Below are 14,646 nucleotides of genomic sequence, written 5' to 3' on the forward strand. Positions count from 1 at the left end.
CTCACGAGGCCAGAGCGTCCCCTCCCCCACACGCTCACGGGGCCAGCGCGCCCCGCTCCAGGCCTCACCCACAGGGTAAGCGTTTAGCTCTGCGCCCTTCTCCGCAAGCTCACTCCGTCTGTCACACCGCGTGGGTGCCTCGCATTCATGCTGCCAACATGGCGCTGGTTGATTTTGGGACTTCCGGTCCCATCTGACCCATCGCCACCTACCCAGAACCACCCACTCCCACCTCAGGGCGGAGGGTGTGACACTGCCAGGAGCCGCTGCCCCAGGCAGAACTGTCCTCCCTGACGGTGACATCCATCCACTAAGCGAGACCTGTGCGCTGCGCCACCTCCAGCTAACTCTCCCTGTCGCGGCGCACACTCTGCGGCCTCCTCAGCTGAGACAGCCCGTGTGCGGCTCCCGGAGCGAGCCTCCGCATTCCGTGTAAGGGACACCCGGCCCGACAGCCATGTGTGTGCCGGGTCCCCACAGGGCTAAGACGTGCGTGCCTGATACACGACAAAACCAGCCACATGTCTGTGCAGGAGAAACAGGCTGAGGACGGCAGAGACAGTTTTTCAATTAGTTTTTTCCTGTAATATATCCAACGCGTTGAGAACTACACAGCTATAATAAAAAAAATGAGGATCTCTATAACCGTCATGGTGTGAGCCTCATGTTATTAAATTAAAAAAAAAAAAAGCTTCTACTTCATGCTACCATCTAAGAAAGAGAACTGTGTTTACACACACACACACACACACACACACCACTTACACTAAAAATAGAAAGATGAACCAAAAACTTAAAAAAAAAATAGGTACCTCTGGAGAAGGAAAGAAACAGGGTGGGCTGACCAGGAATGGAACTTAGATTTCTGAAAATATTTTGACACTGGAAATGTTTTGTAAACATAGCACACATTTTAAAAGCTATTCCTTAAAATAAAAATAAAATAAATGAATCTGTATAACAAGTTGATGGTACAACTAAGGAAGTAGTTCAGGTAACTTTAAAACCTAATTTAGTAGATCATCTCTAGCGGGTGCACACTAAGGAAGCAAGAACTGCAGAAAATCTCAACCTGCCCTCAGTCATGTACCGTCAGTAATGTGTTGGTATGGTTACTCTAAAACTATCACGTATGTTTCATACATTAAAACAGAAGTAATGATGCTCATGTTATGAAACAAGATTTTGCTGCATGAAAAAGATACCATATAAAATCAAAGAACTGAAAACCATGTGATCCTAAATGTGCAATAAAAACATCGAGAGGAACTCACGATGCATTTTTACTTAAAAACTGTATTTCCTGGCGTTCCAACAAAAAGGCCTAGAAACAAAATGCAGCCCCATGCCAATGAGCGCGGTCGCACCCAGACTGTGGTCTCAAGACGTGATCTTCTACAGAGGGAAGATGAGCTGCTTAGAGAAATAGCCAATTCCAGGTCTGGGGCAAAAAAGTACAAAAATCTTCCAAACATCTCACCAGACCAGAAGGCAGGGGGAAAGAAGACTAGGAGTCAAAGGCTCCACTGGCCAAAGGTGGCAAGGCACAATTTTAGCACTTACAAAAACAGTAACTACAATGAATCGAACCATATCACATATTTACATTCTTAAGTGTCTAATGATAGTTTTAAACAATTGCTGCTCACCCGTGCGGTGACCACAGAGCTGTCTTATTGCATTGAGAACCGACAAAGACAAAGAATCAGGCGTGTCCCCTGCCTTTCCTATTGGGACTGTCCGCTGTACCCAAGTAGTTAAGGAGAGGTGGTTTCTCCCTACCACAGTAATTAGTTAATCACAGCAGAGCAAATCTTAACATTTCTAACAGTGTCGGTTTGTGACCTCGAATGACTGTGAGTCCAGGCCACCACCAGCCCTGACACCACGAGCAGACGTGTGCCCCTCGGGTGCGGGTGAAGGCCACCACCTCAGGGCACCTGTGCGCAAAGCCCGAGCCGGAACGAAACCGGGCCTCTCTCGATCCCCCTGCCGGTTCACCGGAAATACAGGGACGGAAGAACACGTTTGGTGGAAATAGCAAAAGTCTAAATGGGGAATCCTCTGGCTATAGAACCATCAGCCTGGATTTTCCAACACAGAAAATGCAAGGAGCAGAGAGATAGGGAGGAGCAGTCAACTGAGAGGCACACGGCTCTCCAGCTAACTGCAACTGTTTGGACCCCGTTTCACACAAACTATATATAAAAAAAAAATGGAGACTATTGAGAAAAAACTGAATGGTCCTGAGATTAGGAATAAAACTTTAAATAGCAGTTTTCTGGATTTTATTAATTTATCAAAAATAGCATGAAATCTCACTTTGGATGCAAACATTTCAAACCCATTTTAATCTTTGTTTTAGTGTTTTCACATATAAAATAGTTCCTAATTTCAAATACGAAATGCCACTTAATCACAAACAAGAGATTAATACCCAGGGCATTCTGATCCTTTCCAGACTCCTGAAGAAGGTAAAGGAGCACGCAGTTCGCGTGATGGAGAGACAGGCGGCTCAGCCCAGGGCCGGCCTCCACCCTCAGCTGCCGGCAGGTACCCCCCTTCCAGGGGAGGGGGGCCTAATGCGGCCGACGGCAGACGCACATGCGCTGCCCTTGGTTTTTAAATTCATTAACCGTCACTGGGCCATTACACAGAAAAATAATGTCTATTATCCTCAAATTGTAATGCTGGTCTTAAAAAAAATAAAAACGAGGTCAGACACAGACCAAAATACCCTGCCTGCCGTGCATGGAGGAAACACTCAAATCATCTGTGACGAATGAAACTGCTAGAGCCAAAAATGAGTAAGTCCAGGATGTTTCTGAATTTAATCATTTTTATGCAGAGCAAACAAATAACACCAAGAGAAAGAAACGTATTCAGTTAAAATCTCCTAGTGACATCATACCTGTGTGTCCCGTGCCGTAGGAAGATACAAGGACAAAGAGAGTCCAGTACAGAAAGCAGCGAAGCCGCGTCAACCTTGCCCTTCTTCAAAGAATGTGGTGGAGTCCCTGACCTAGGAAGAAGGAGACTCGGTCAGCGTGTATCTGGAGAATCGAAAACCTTTGGAAAAGACTTTCAAAATTGTAAAAGTCCTAAAAAAATGATCAAGCAAGATTTAAAACATTGTTTTTTGAGAGAGAGACAGAGAGAGGAACAGAGGCTGAGAGAGGGGGAAGGGGAGAGAGAGAGAGAGAGATGAGAAGCATCAACTTGTTGCTCCACTTAGTTGTGCTGACTGCTTCTCATACGTGCCTCGACCAGGGATCAAGCCGGTGACCTCGGGATGGTGCAAGATAAAACATTTTCCACCACTCTACAGAAACATGTGCTTTGGGTTTTCCCCATTTCTTTGAGTTGGACACAAATGACAAAGTCCGACTATCTGCAGATCATTTTAATTTTAAAAATCACTTTATCACAGAAAAGCATAGGTTTACATGCAGTTTCATGAGGTTATTCTACAGACGCTAATCCACTTGCCACCCAGGCCAAGGAAGGGGGCACAGCTGGAACTCCAAAAGCATGGGCGCCTCTCTTTGATCCCAAACCCTTCCCTTCCCTTGTGACTATGACCCCTCCAGCTTTATGGACATCGCTCCCCTGCTTTCCTTCAGATCTGTCCCTGGGTGTGTGGTCCTGAGTGTATTCTGTGTGGACGAAGCGCCCTCTCTGTTGTTGCTGTGCCTGTCGCTCATTTGTATTGCTGAGTAATATTCCCTCGTTTCCTTAGCCAGCCCCGTCCCCCAGGCGGTTTCTGCTCTGGAGCAACACCAGCACTGTGGAGATCCTTCCGGAACCGCTCTCCCAAGCGTGTGGGCACGCATTTCCCGGGCGCACACACCTAGAAGCATGAGTGTCAGTTCCTGGCTCCGTGCTCCACGTGGCTCCTTAAAAGCCAAACTATTTCCCAAAGCAGCTGTGACAACGTCCACCCCTACCAGGACGGATGAGTTTCTGTGGTTTTACCCTTTCAGCAAGACTTGTCCGACTCTTTCATTCTTGCTAACTGAATGACTGTGTCGTGGTAGCCCAAGAATTCTTTATTATGCAGAACTACATAATTATTTTGAATAGAGAATTCATGAAATTTTACATCGGACAGTTGCCACCATGAAGATTTAATTTGGCAACCAAGCCTTTGTGCACTTTCCCAGTGGTTTCCTGCCAGGTGTGACTCCCCACTCTCAGGTCACCAGCTCGAGACCTGACTCCGCCCCCAGGCACGGAGGGGCCTGTGTCGGCTGCCTGCCAAGGAAAGCATCCCAACCTCTGGCCCGCGTTAGCTCACCTCTGTGAGCACACACCCAGGTCAAAACGAATGAAGCTTTTCCTTCTTCCTGCGGAACCTACAGATTCTCTTTCCCCAAGAACTTGAATGACATGAACGCGTGGATCTGGTGACTAGGAGCGACCTACGAGAGAATCTTGCAAGCATGGAGGACGCCGGGGAAGAAACTGGCTGCCCGCAGCCTGCCCGGCCTTAGATCCTCCAATGAGGCGACCAACAAACCCCCTTTCTACTGGTAACAGGGAGGGCCCAGTGACATCAGAAACGGCCTCACTGATGCAATCATACTTCCAAAAACTACAAATTTTAATCCACTCAAGAAACTGCATAGGTCGGTTAAGGTAACGCGCGCACACACGAACACCCTCAATAGTCTTCCTTCACCTTTTGTAAATCAAAACAGCTATCATGCTGAGTGAAATAAGCCAGACAAAGACAAATACCATAGGGTTTCACAAGGAGGTGGATCTAAAGTACAACATAAACTAACAAACAAAACAGAAACAGACTCATAGATACAGACGGACAGACTGCCAGCTGTCAAGAGGGAAGAGGGACTGGGTGGGTTGGTGAAAAAAGGTAAAGAGATTAAGCAAAAACAAACCAACCTCACCTCGTGAACACCAGAGGGAAGGGGGGTGGGGTGCAAGACGGTACGGGGGGGGGGGTGAGTGGCGATGGAAGGAGACTCGGCTTGGGGTGCTGAACACACAATACAGTGTATAGATGACGTTATAGAGCTGTACACCTGAAATCTACACAAACGTATTAACCAATGTACACCTGAAATCTACACAAACGTAAATCCAATAAAAAAATAAAAAACCAAAGTTTACCACCTGAACTTGAACTACAGACGATTCTTGCCAACAGCAAGTTAACTCTGAGTTTTTCTTGGCAACGGCTATGATTTATTTGTCATTGTCTGCTAGACACACTTCACTGACCGTTACTAAAGCCCAAGGGGAGTATAAACTTGGGACGACCTCAAAAATGAATTAGGACCCGTTCCCTGTTTTATTCTGAGGAAGTATTTGCTTAAGATTGATGGAATTTAACAACAAAGCCATCTTGAGCCTAAAAATTTTTACTCACTGATTCAATCTTCTTTAATAGTTTGAGGCTTAGTTTAGGTTTTCTGTATTTCTTCTGTGGTTACTTTTACGGGGGGGGGGGGGGCAGTGAGAAGTATCAACTCATAGTTGCTCCACTCTAGCTGTTCACTGCTTGCTTGTCCTATGTGCCTTGACCCAGCAAGCCCAGTTTCAACCTACTGACCTCAGTGTTCCACGTCAGTCTCACCAGGGGTCTTTCAATTTTACTCCAAAGAACCAATTTTTGGCTTTGTTCATCTTTCCCACTGTAAATTTTCCATTTAATTCTGCTCTTATTTTTATTATTCTCTTCCTTTAGGCCCCCCCCCATTCTTTTTCTAATTTTTAATTAGAATGATGCTTAGCCTACTAGTCTTCAGCTTTTTGACTTTTCGAAGGCTATAAATCTCCATTTCAGCTTTGGCTGCGTTCTATAACTTCTGATACATAGTATTCTCATTATCATACAGTTAAAAATATTTTCTAACTTCCATTATATCATCTTCTTGTACTCACATTAAAAAAAAACTATTTCTAAACTTTTAGGGATTTTTATTATTACCTTTTTTTACTGATTTATATATAGCTCAATTCTACTGAGGTCAGATATTGCAATCTATATCATTGTAACACTACTTTGAAATGTATTTGAGATTTGCACTATATAGCCCAGTATTGGTCAATTTTTACAACTGTCTTATGTGTGCTTGAAAATAAAGTTTCTGGATGGAATGTTATTTATCTGTACATCAGACCAAGAGTAAGAGTATGACTCTTTTAAATGTTTAAAACATCCGTGCTGGCCCTGGCCAGTTGGCTCAGCGGTGGAGCATCGGCCTGGCGTGCGGGGGACCGGGGTTCGATTCCCGGCCAGGGCACATAGGGGAGGCGCCCATTTGCTTCTCCACCCCCCCCTTCCTCTCTGTCTCTCTCTTCCCCTCCCGCAGCCGAGGCTCCATTGGAGCAAAGATGGCCCGGGCACTGGGGATGGCTTCTTGGCCTCTGCCCCAGGCGCTAGAGTGGCTCTGGTTGCGGCAGAGCGACGCCCCAGAGGGGCGGAGCATCGCCCCCTGGTGGGCAGTGTCGCCCCTGGTGGGCGTGCCGAGTGGATCCCAGTCGGGCACATGCGGGAGTCTGTCTGACTGTCTCTCCCCGTTTCCAGCTTCAGAGAAATACAAAAAAAACAAAAACAAAAACAAACAAACAAAAAAACATCCGTGCTTACAGATTTCTTTTTTGTGTTTTGGTCTGTTTAGTCTATCAGTTACTAAAAAAATTTTCCATCTGGCATCCTTCTCCTTCTACTTGAAGTTCCTTTAAAATTTCCTGTAGGACAGTTCTGCTGCCCATACGTGCTGTCAGCTTTTACTGGCCTAGAAATTTTGATTTCACTTTCATTCGTGAAAGAAATTTTACTGAGTACAGTATCCTAAACTTAAGGCTCTTTTAAAATGTCATTCTGGCCTGACCAGGTGGAGGTGCAGTGGATAGAGCATTGGCCCAGGATGCTAAGGACCCAGGCTCGAAACCTCGAGGTCACTGGCTTGAGCGCAGGGTCGTCAGCTTGAGCATGGGAGCATAGACATAACCCCATGGTCGCTGGCTTGAGCAAGGAAAGGGCCATTAGCTCGGTGGAGCCCTCCGGTCAAGGCATGTATGAGAAAGCAATCAATGAACAACTAAAGTGCCGCAACTATGAGTTGATGCTTCTCATCTCTCTCCCTTCCTGTCTGTCTGTCCCTGTCTGTCTGCCTGTCTCTCCTTCTTGCTTAAAGAACAAAGAAGAAGATAAAATTTAAAATGTCATTCTGTTGTCTTCTGGCTGGCACAAGTTCTCACTGGAAGTTGCTGTCATTGTGTCTTTTTTCTTCTGTGATGTCTTTTCTTTCGCTGCTTTTTAAGATTTTTTTTCTCTTTATCACTGGTTCTTAAGCAATTGAATTATGTGTTACCCTTCGTATGGTTTTCTTTGATTACTCTAATAAAGAGTTTTTGTGCTTCGTGGTTTATAGTTTTCATCAAATTTGGACATTTTAGTCATTATTTCTTCAATTACTTTCCCCATTCCCTCCGCTTACTCTGGAACTGCAGTTAACGGTTCGTTTCTACTCCAAGGTCACTAGTGCTTTGTGATTGTGTTCACTTTCTCCTCTGCACTGCAATTTGGGTAGTTGCTATTGCTATGTCTGATGTTCACCACTCTTTTCCTCCGTAGTGTTAATTTGCTGTTAATCTTCCGGCTGCATTGTTCAGTTATTATATATATATTTTATCTCTGATGTTCTATTTCAGTCTTTTTTTATATCTCTCGTTTCATTCACTGCTCACTCTCCTTTACATTCTTGAACACATGCAGCCTGTTCATAAGTTAATTTAATGTCTCTGTCAGCGAATCCCAGCATCTCTGTTATTTTGGGGTCTGTTTCTATTGACTGATATTCCTTCTGGTTTACATCACATTTTCTTGCTTCTCTGCATTCCTGGTAATTTTTATTAGATGCTAGACACTGAAAACTCACTATCACATTGTTGAATGTTGGATTTTACTGTATCCTTTTAACTATAGTTAGGGCTTTTCTTTTCTTTCTCCTGGGGCTGCGGTTAAGCTACTGGGACTCAGTAGGGCAGCCCCGTAGAGAAATTATCTAGGGGATAATTAATCCCCACGTGATGCTCCACGTGATGAAAGGCTGCCCTGCACCCCCCACTAACGGAGATGTAAACACAAGCCTGGCAAGGCTCTATCCGACACCGCCTGCGGGGTGAGCGCTCTCAGCCCTGCGCGACAGCCACAGATTGTTCAGTCTACTCCTTTCTGAAGGTCCCTGTCCTGGCTTTGCGCCGTCTCCTCTTGTGCAGTGCACACCAGTGCTCAGCCAGTCGCTAGGGGTCTAGTTCTCTGCGTGGCTCCCGCCTCGCCTCTACTTTAGCCCTCCCATTGCAGCTGCCTTGTCCTCCCCCAAATTCTGATCTCTGTTCTGTCACTTCGGTACGGTCTGTGGGCTCGCTTGGCTTCTCCCTCCTGCCCCGTGAGGCAGAACACGGCCAGGGTCGGCACACTTTAGCCTGAGGGGCAAACCGAACCTACTGCCTGTTTCCATAAATTCGCTTTTACTGGAACATATCTATACCCACTCGTTGAAACACTCGGTGTGAAAACAGCCAAAGACAAAGGCAGAGAGTTGAGTCGTGTCGCTAAGACCACGTGGTCTGCAAAGCCTAAGATACTCACTCTCCAGCCCATGACAGAACAAGTTTGTGGACCCTGCTCTATGAACTGAGAGGAGTAGCTGTAGGGCTCCTTCCACCCGTTCCCCTTATTTCAGGGAACTTGGGCCCAACCTGTATGCTGACCAATGTCTGCAAACTGTTGTTTCATATATTTTTGTCTGTTTTTCAAGTTGTTTCAGGTGGGAGTCAGGTGGGCATAGGGTGAGAGGTGAGGGAAGCACTTGTCTCAAGCACAAATTTGAAAGGAGTGCAAAAAACTCAGTAATAGATAAAATCAAAATGAATGCAAAAAAAAATCCATGAGAAACAAAATATTAAAATCTGAAATAGTAAAGCATTAACCTGGAATGCTGAGGGCCCTGGTTCAAAACCCTGGGTTTGCCTGGTCAAGGCACATACAAGAAGCAACTATGAGTTGCTGCTTCCTGCTCTTCCCCCGCCCCCTGCTTTACTCTCTCTCTCTCTCTCTGCTCTCTAAAATAATAAATAAAATCACTTTTAAAATATCTGAGGCCCTGGCCAGTTTGCTCAGTGGAGAGAGCTGTCAGCCTGGCTTGTGGACGTCCCGGGTTCAATCCCCAGTCAGGGCGCACATGAGAAGTGACCATCTACTTCTCCACCCCTCCCCCTTCTCTCTCTCTTCCCCTCTCGCAGCTACTGGCTCAACTGGTTTGAGCATCAGCCTCAGGCGCTAAGGATAGCTCAGTTGATTCAAGCATCGGCCCCAGAAGGGGATTTCCAGATGGATCCTGGTCAAGGCATATGTAGGAGTCTCTCTCCCCTCCTCTCACTTAAAAAAAAACACCAAAAACTGAAATAAAGGCAGTATCAGTAACAGTGCCAAGTTGAGCTATATTAAAGCTAAGGAAAAAGGAAAAATCATTCATACGATCTGATCCTGTCTTTACTTAAAATTTGATATTTTTCATCACAGATTTTTTTTTGCATCAAATTTGATTTTCTTAAAGATACTTCATTAAAATTTTATTAATCTCAATTACTGAGCTTTTTGGTGTCCCCTTAAATTTTGCACCTGAGACACTAACTGCCTTGGTCACCTCCCCCTAGTCCTGGCGGAGTGAGTCTGGTGGTGAAAATGAAAGACTTCAGAAAAACTTCCCAGTGAGCAGAATCACACTAACACATTGTAACTACTACAGTTTATCAGAACTAGCAAACTAAACATTTCCTTTCTCAGGGATATCTTAGAAACAGAAAGGCTTCAATATGATACACAAATCTCTAACTCTACTTGGAATAAACAGGTCTTACAGGTACCAGATCCCACAGTTCCCACATACCCACTTTGTAGACAGGGAAGTCCTGTAAGAGCGGAACAGCTTTCTTATAATTACTAAGTATATGCCTCGAAGAGTGACTGTCCAACATCTCTGCCCAGTAATCACGCACATCGGGAGCTGTGGTCACACCGTGAGGTATGCCGCAGCCACCACACAGCACCTGCTACCCGGTCAATCCAGTGGTTGGTGAACATGTGTGCCCACTCTCTGGACATGATGGTTCAGTGGAAGCAAATCAACCAACAGACTTCCTTTCCTGATTTTGTAGGCGTCCCATCCTTCTGAAATCAGCCAGCCCATCTCCTAATAAGCTGTCCCAGCTGCCACTCCAATAAAGGTGTCAGGAAGGCGCCAGCCAAGCAGAGGCCCGACTCCTCCACAGGGAATAAGAGAATGAATGTCTAGGCCCTGGTTGGTTGGCTCAGTGGTAGAGCGTCAGCCCAGTGTGTGGAAGTCCTAGTTTTGATTCCCGGTTGGGGTACAAAGGAGAAGCACCCATCTGCTTCTCCACCCTCCCCCTCTCCTTCCTCTCTGTCTCTCTCTTCCCCTCCTGCAGCCAAGGCTCCATTGGAGCAAAGTTGGCCCAGGCACTGAGGATGGCTCCATGGCCTCCACCTCAGGCACTAGAATAGCTCCAGTTGCAATGGAGCAATGGCACAGATGGGCAGAGCATCGCCCCCTGGTGGGCATGCCAGGTGGATCCCGGTCGGGCGCATGCGGGAGTCCATCTCTCTGCCTCCCCGCTTCTCACTTAAGAAAAATACAAAAAAAAAGAAAATGAACGTCTACACAGAAGCTGACTTCCACATGTTCTCTACATTGCTCCTTTCACTCTCTAAGCCACAGGTGCAGGAACGTGCTTTCAAATGATGTCATGACCAAAAAAAAGGGGGGGGGGGGTGGTTAATTAAAAATTTTATGGATCTCAGTTTAGTGGAGTAACAAAGACTATAAAATTAAATTATTATTACTTTTATGAAGAAACACTCCAGAACTCATGATCTTCAAATTAATTTAACAATCAGATGCCGTTCAAAGTCACGAAGCACCCCACTCCCCTCCCCTCCCTGGTCTGTCCTCTGACCTGGCTTGGGCCAGGGCCCGTCCCTCCCACCTTGGCTCAGCAGGCCAAGACCTGCTCCCTCATCAGGAGGGGGGCCTGAAACTGCTCCCTGCCCCTCTCCTACACCCCCCCACTGTCCAGCTGAACACGTCAGCCTCAAGACTCCATTCCTGACATCTACCACTTACACTAACCTCATGGCTTCTCACTAAGCTTCAGGGCAGGGGCCACGCTAGACTTATCCCAGACACACGCGGCAGACACTTGCTTTCTGGGGGGAGCTAAACCCCCCTAAGCATCTCCCTACTACCCTTCCCCTCCCAGAGAAAGTGGCCCTCCTCCAACCCCGTCTCCTCTCTGGGGGCGCCGATCGTTAACATCACAAGCTGTACTGGCCTCGCTTCTCTTCTCCCTCGCCTGACTGTGTGCTTTCGAAGACAGAAACGTGTCTTCTTCAGGTCCACATCCTCAGCACTCAGAAGGGCCCCCACTACGGTATGCATGCGATACAAGGGCCCACACCACAGTGTGCATTCCACACAAGGGCCCCTACCACGGTGTGCATTCAATATGCATTAGTCATCGTTACTATTAACTCATTCCTACGGTCAGTCGTTTATTCCTCACGATTCTATAAACACCTTCCCCGTCCCCCATTACAGATGAGGAGACGGGAGCACAAAGACCCAACAACTCCTCAACAACGCTGTCTGTTACCAGGCAGTGACAGCATTAGCAAAGGCCCGCTCGTGACCTCTGACCCTGTGTGCACCAACCACGGTGGACGCTGTAAGGCCATAACTGCCGTCCACATCTCAGATTATCTCTAGAAGCTTACCCAATGGTCCACGTCTCTCCCGGGCCTGCTGAGGAACTAAGACATAACGACATTCTGCGACCTGCCCACAGTCCGAGTCGCCAGGACTGAAATCTGGGTCGCGGGGGCCAGTGTGCCCCATGGAGACTTGGCCACAGGTTTCTCCGTGTCTCTGACACCTGTGCGTTCAAATCCTGGGCAGTCATCCAATTCCTTATCAAGAGGCAAAACACCCGCCTCAAAATTCCCCAAACATCCATAATGCCTAACAGGTGCATTTGTCTCTTTTTAACAACAAAGCACCTTTTCTCATTGTTTTGAGTTTCAGCACTGCCGTCCAGGACTAACGAGACTAACACTGCCTTCCCAACGGGTGCACCAGGGGGGCCCCCACCTTTCTTCCACTGGACTAGGAAGGCCACTGCTGCCTTCACAGGCCACTCAGACATCCTGGCCAGGTGACATTTTTTTTCGCAGCATTTAAGTAAGAATTTGCTTAGTTTTCTAGCTACTTTAATATGAAAATGGACTAGAATGACTTGGTTTACATTTGCAAAGCACTATCAAAGCAGATCTAACCAGGAAGAGGGAAACAACTGGTTAAAGAGTGGACGGACCACCTCGTGCTACTGGGCAATGGTGAAGACCAGTGTTCTCAGGTGAAGAAAGCCGTGGTCAAGGCGGCACCGTGATGGTGACGGTCTTTGGCATGGGGACAGGTTTCTCTCAAGTCTTATTCACCTGAAATCCCAATCAAACCCACTACACAGAGGCTTACTCTCATCCTAAAGTACAGTGTTGGATACATTTCCACAGTTAGGTCAAGTTGTGTTGGACATTTAAGATATCTAGGGTAATATTTCTAGGACCTCCTTGAATTTACTATTCTTCATGTTACATAAACCCTCTAGAATAAATCTACTGTACTTCCCACTCAAGGGTGACCCCACTGGTAAAACTGCCAGACCCATCAGCACAGAGCTCCCCACACAGAGCCCTAACAATCAGGTTATTCTAATGAGAGCTGCACAAGGTGTGTCACCTTCCCAGTCACCCTAAAATGTCTATCTAATCAATCTTTCAAATAAACTATAGTTTGCAATGTTGACTTTTGCTTAATATAGTTATAATTCATTGCCATTTACTCAGTGAATTGAAACAGAGATGTGTAACACAACAATATTTTTTGTTGTTGTTTTGTTTTTTTAATTTACAGATACAGAGAGAGAGTCAGAGAGAGGGAGAGAGAGGGATAGATAGGGACAGACAGACAGGAATGGAGAGAGATGAGCAGCATCAATCATTAGTTTTTCGTTGCGACACCTTAGTTGTTCACTGATTGCTTTCTCATATGTGCCTTGACCGTAGGGCTACAGCAGACCGAATAACCCCTTGCTCAAGCCAGTGACCTTGGGTCCAAGCTGGTGAGCTCTGCTCAAACCAGATGAGCCTGCGCTCACGCTGGCAACCTTGGGGTCTTGAACCTGGGTCCTCCGCATCCCAGTCTGATGCTCTATCCACTGAGCCTCTGCCTGGTCAGGCCACAACAATATTAAATCTCAGTTTTCCCCCCATATTAATCAATATTCTAAAAATATTTATTGGTTGATTATATCAGTGGTAGTCAACCTGGTCCCTACCGCCCACTAGTGGGCGTTCCAGCTTTCATGGTGGGTGGTAGCGGAGCAACCAAAGTATAAATAAAAAGATTTAACTATAGTAAGTTGTTTCATAAAGATTTATTCTGCCAAACGTAGCGAAAATCCAACATAAAGTACTTGGTAAGTAATTATTATTATATGCTTTAACTTGCTGTAATTCTGCTTTATAAATTTTATAAAGTAAAGTTACTTCCCTACTTTATAAATCACCATTACTGTGGAACCAGTGGGTGGTTAGAAAATTTTACTACTAACAGAGATACAAAAGTAGGCGGTAGGTATAAAAAGCTTGACTACCCCTGGATTATATAGAGAGGAAGGGGGGGGGGAAATATCAGTTTGTTGTTCCACTTACTTATGCATTCATTGGTTGATTCTTGTATGTGCCCTGAGCGGGGATCGAACCCACGAACTTGGTGTTTCAGGATGACACTTTAACCAACTGAGCTACCCAGCCAGGGCTCAGAAATTGATCAGTATTTTGAACTAAAATATTCTACTGTCAACATTTCTTATAGGAGTACAATGGCAATTTTAGTAATATTTTCTACTGCAAAAATATGAGAAATCTTTATTTTTAGGTTAGAGCAGAGCTAGCTACTCACGATCCCAGGACAGACTCAATGAGCCAGAAGTGCCCGGGGGGGGGGGAGGGGGCAGAGCATGGGCACCGTCACCCCCACAGTGCCCGCATCATGGCTTGCACCCAGCACCCAGCTTGTCCCAGATGGTCCAGGGCATTTGGGACCAAAGCTAGGCTTGTCTGACCTCAGGGTCCATCTCTGTCCACTCTCACAAGTACCGGATAAGTATATCCCGAACGACTGCAACCTTCCCCCAAACTGGTGCCTGTTATAAAAGAGGATTTCCTATAAATTGAACTATCAAAAGTAACAAGGCAGGCCTGACCAGGCGATAGCGCAGTGGATAGAGTGTCGGACTGGGATGCGGAGGACCCAGGTTCAAAACCCTGAGGTCGCTGACTTGAATGTGGGGTCACAGATGTGACCCCATGGTCGCTGGCTTGAGTTCAAAGTGCTGGCTTGAGCAAGGAGTCACTCGCTCTGCTGTAGCCCCTCGGTCAAGGCACATATGAGAAAGCAATCACTGAACAACTAAGCTGCCGCTATGAGGAATCGATGCTTCTCATCTCTCTTCCTTCCTGTCTGTCCCTATCTGTCC

At 46.3% G+C, this 14,646-nt stretch overlaps 1 protein-coding gene across 5 annotated transcripts in view; it reads right to left on the reverse strand.

Moving 5' to 3' along the window:
• Nucleotides 1-14,646, reverse strand: part of TRAF3 (TNF receptor associated factor 3) — a 131,482-nt gene that overhangs the window by 54,284 nt on the left and 62,552 nt on the right. For all 5 annotated transcript variants that reach the window (XM_066274767.1, XM_066274766.1, XM_066274763.1 and 2 more), the window contains one exon: nt 2,912-3,022. The gene's annotated coding sequence lies outside the window, so the exon portion shown is untranslated. The remainder of the gene's footprint in view (nt 1-2,911; nt 3,023-14,646) is intronic.

This window comes from Saccopteryx bilineata, chromosome 4, assembly GCF_036850765.1.
Source record: "Saccopteryx bilineata isolate mSacBil1 chromosome 4, mSacBil1_pri_phased_curated, whole genome shotgun sequence".
Lineage (NCBI taxonomy): Eukaryota > Metazoa > Chordata > Mammalia > Chiroptera > Emballonuridae > Saccopteryx > Saccopteryx bilineata.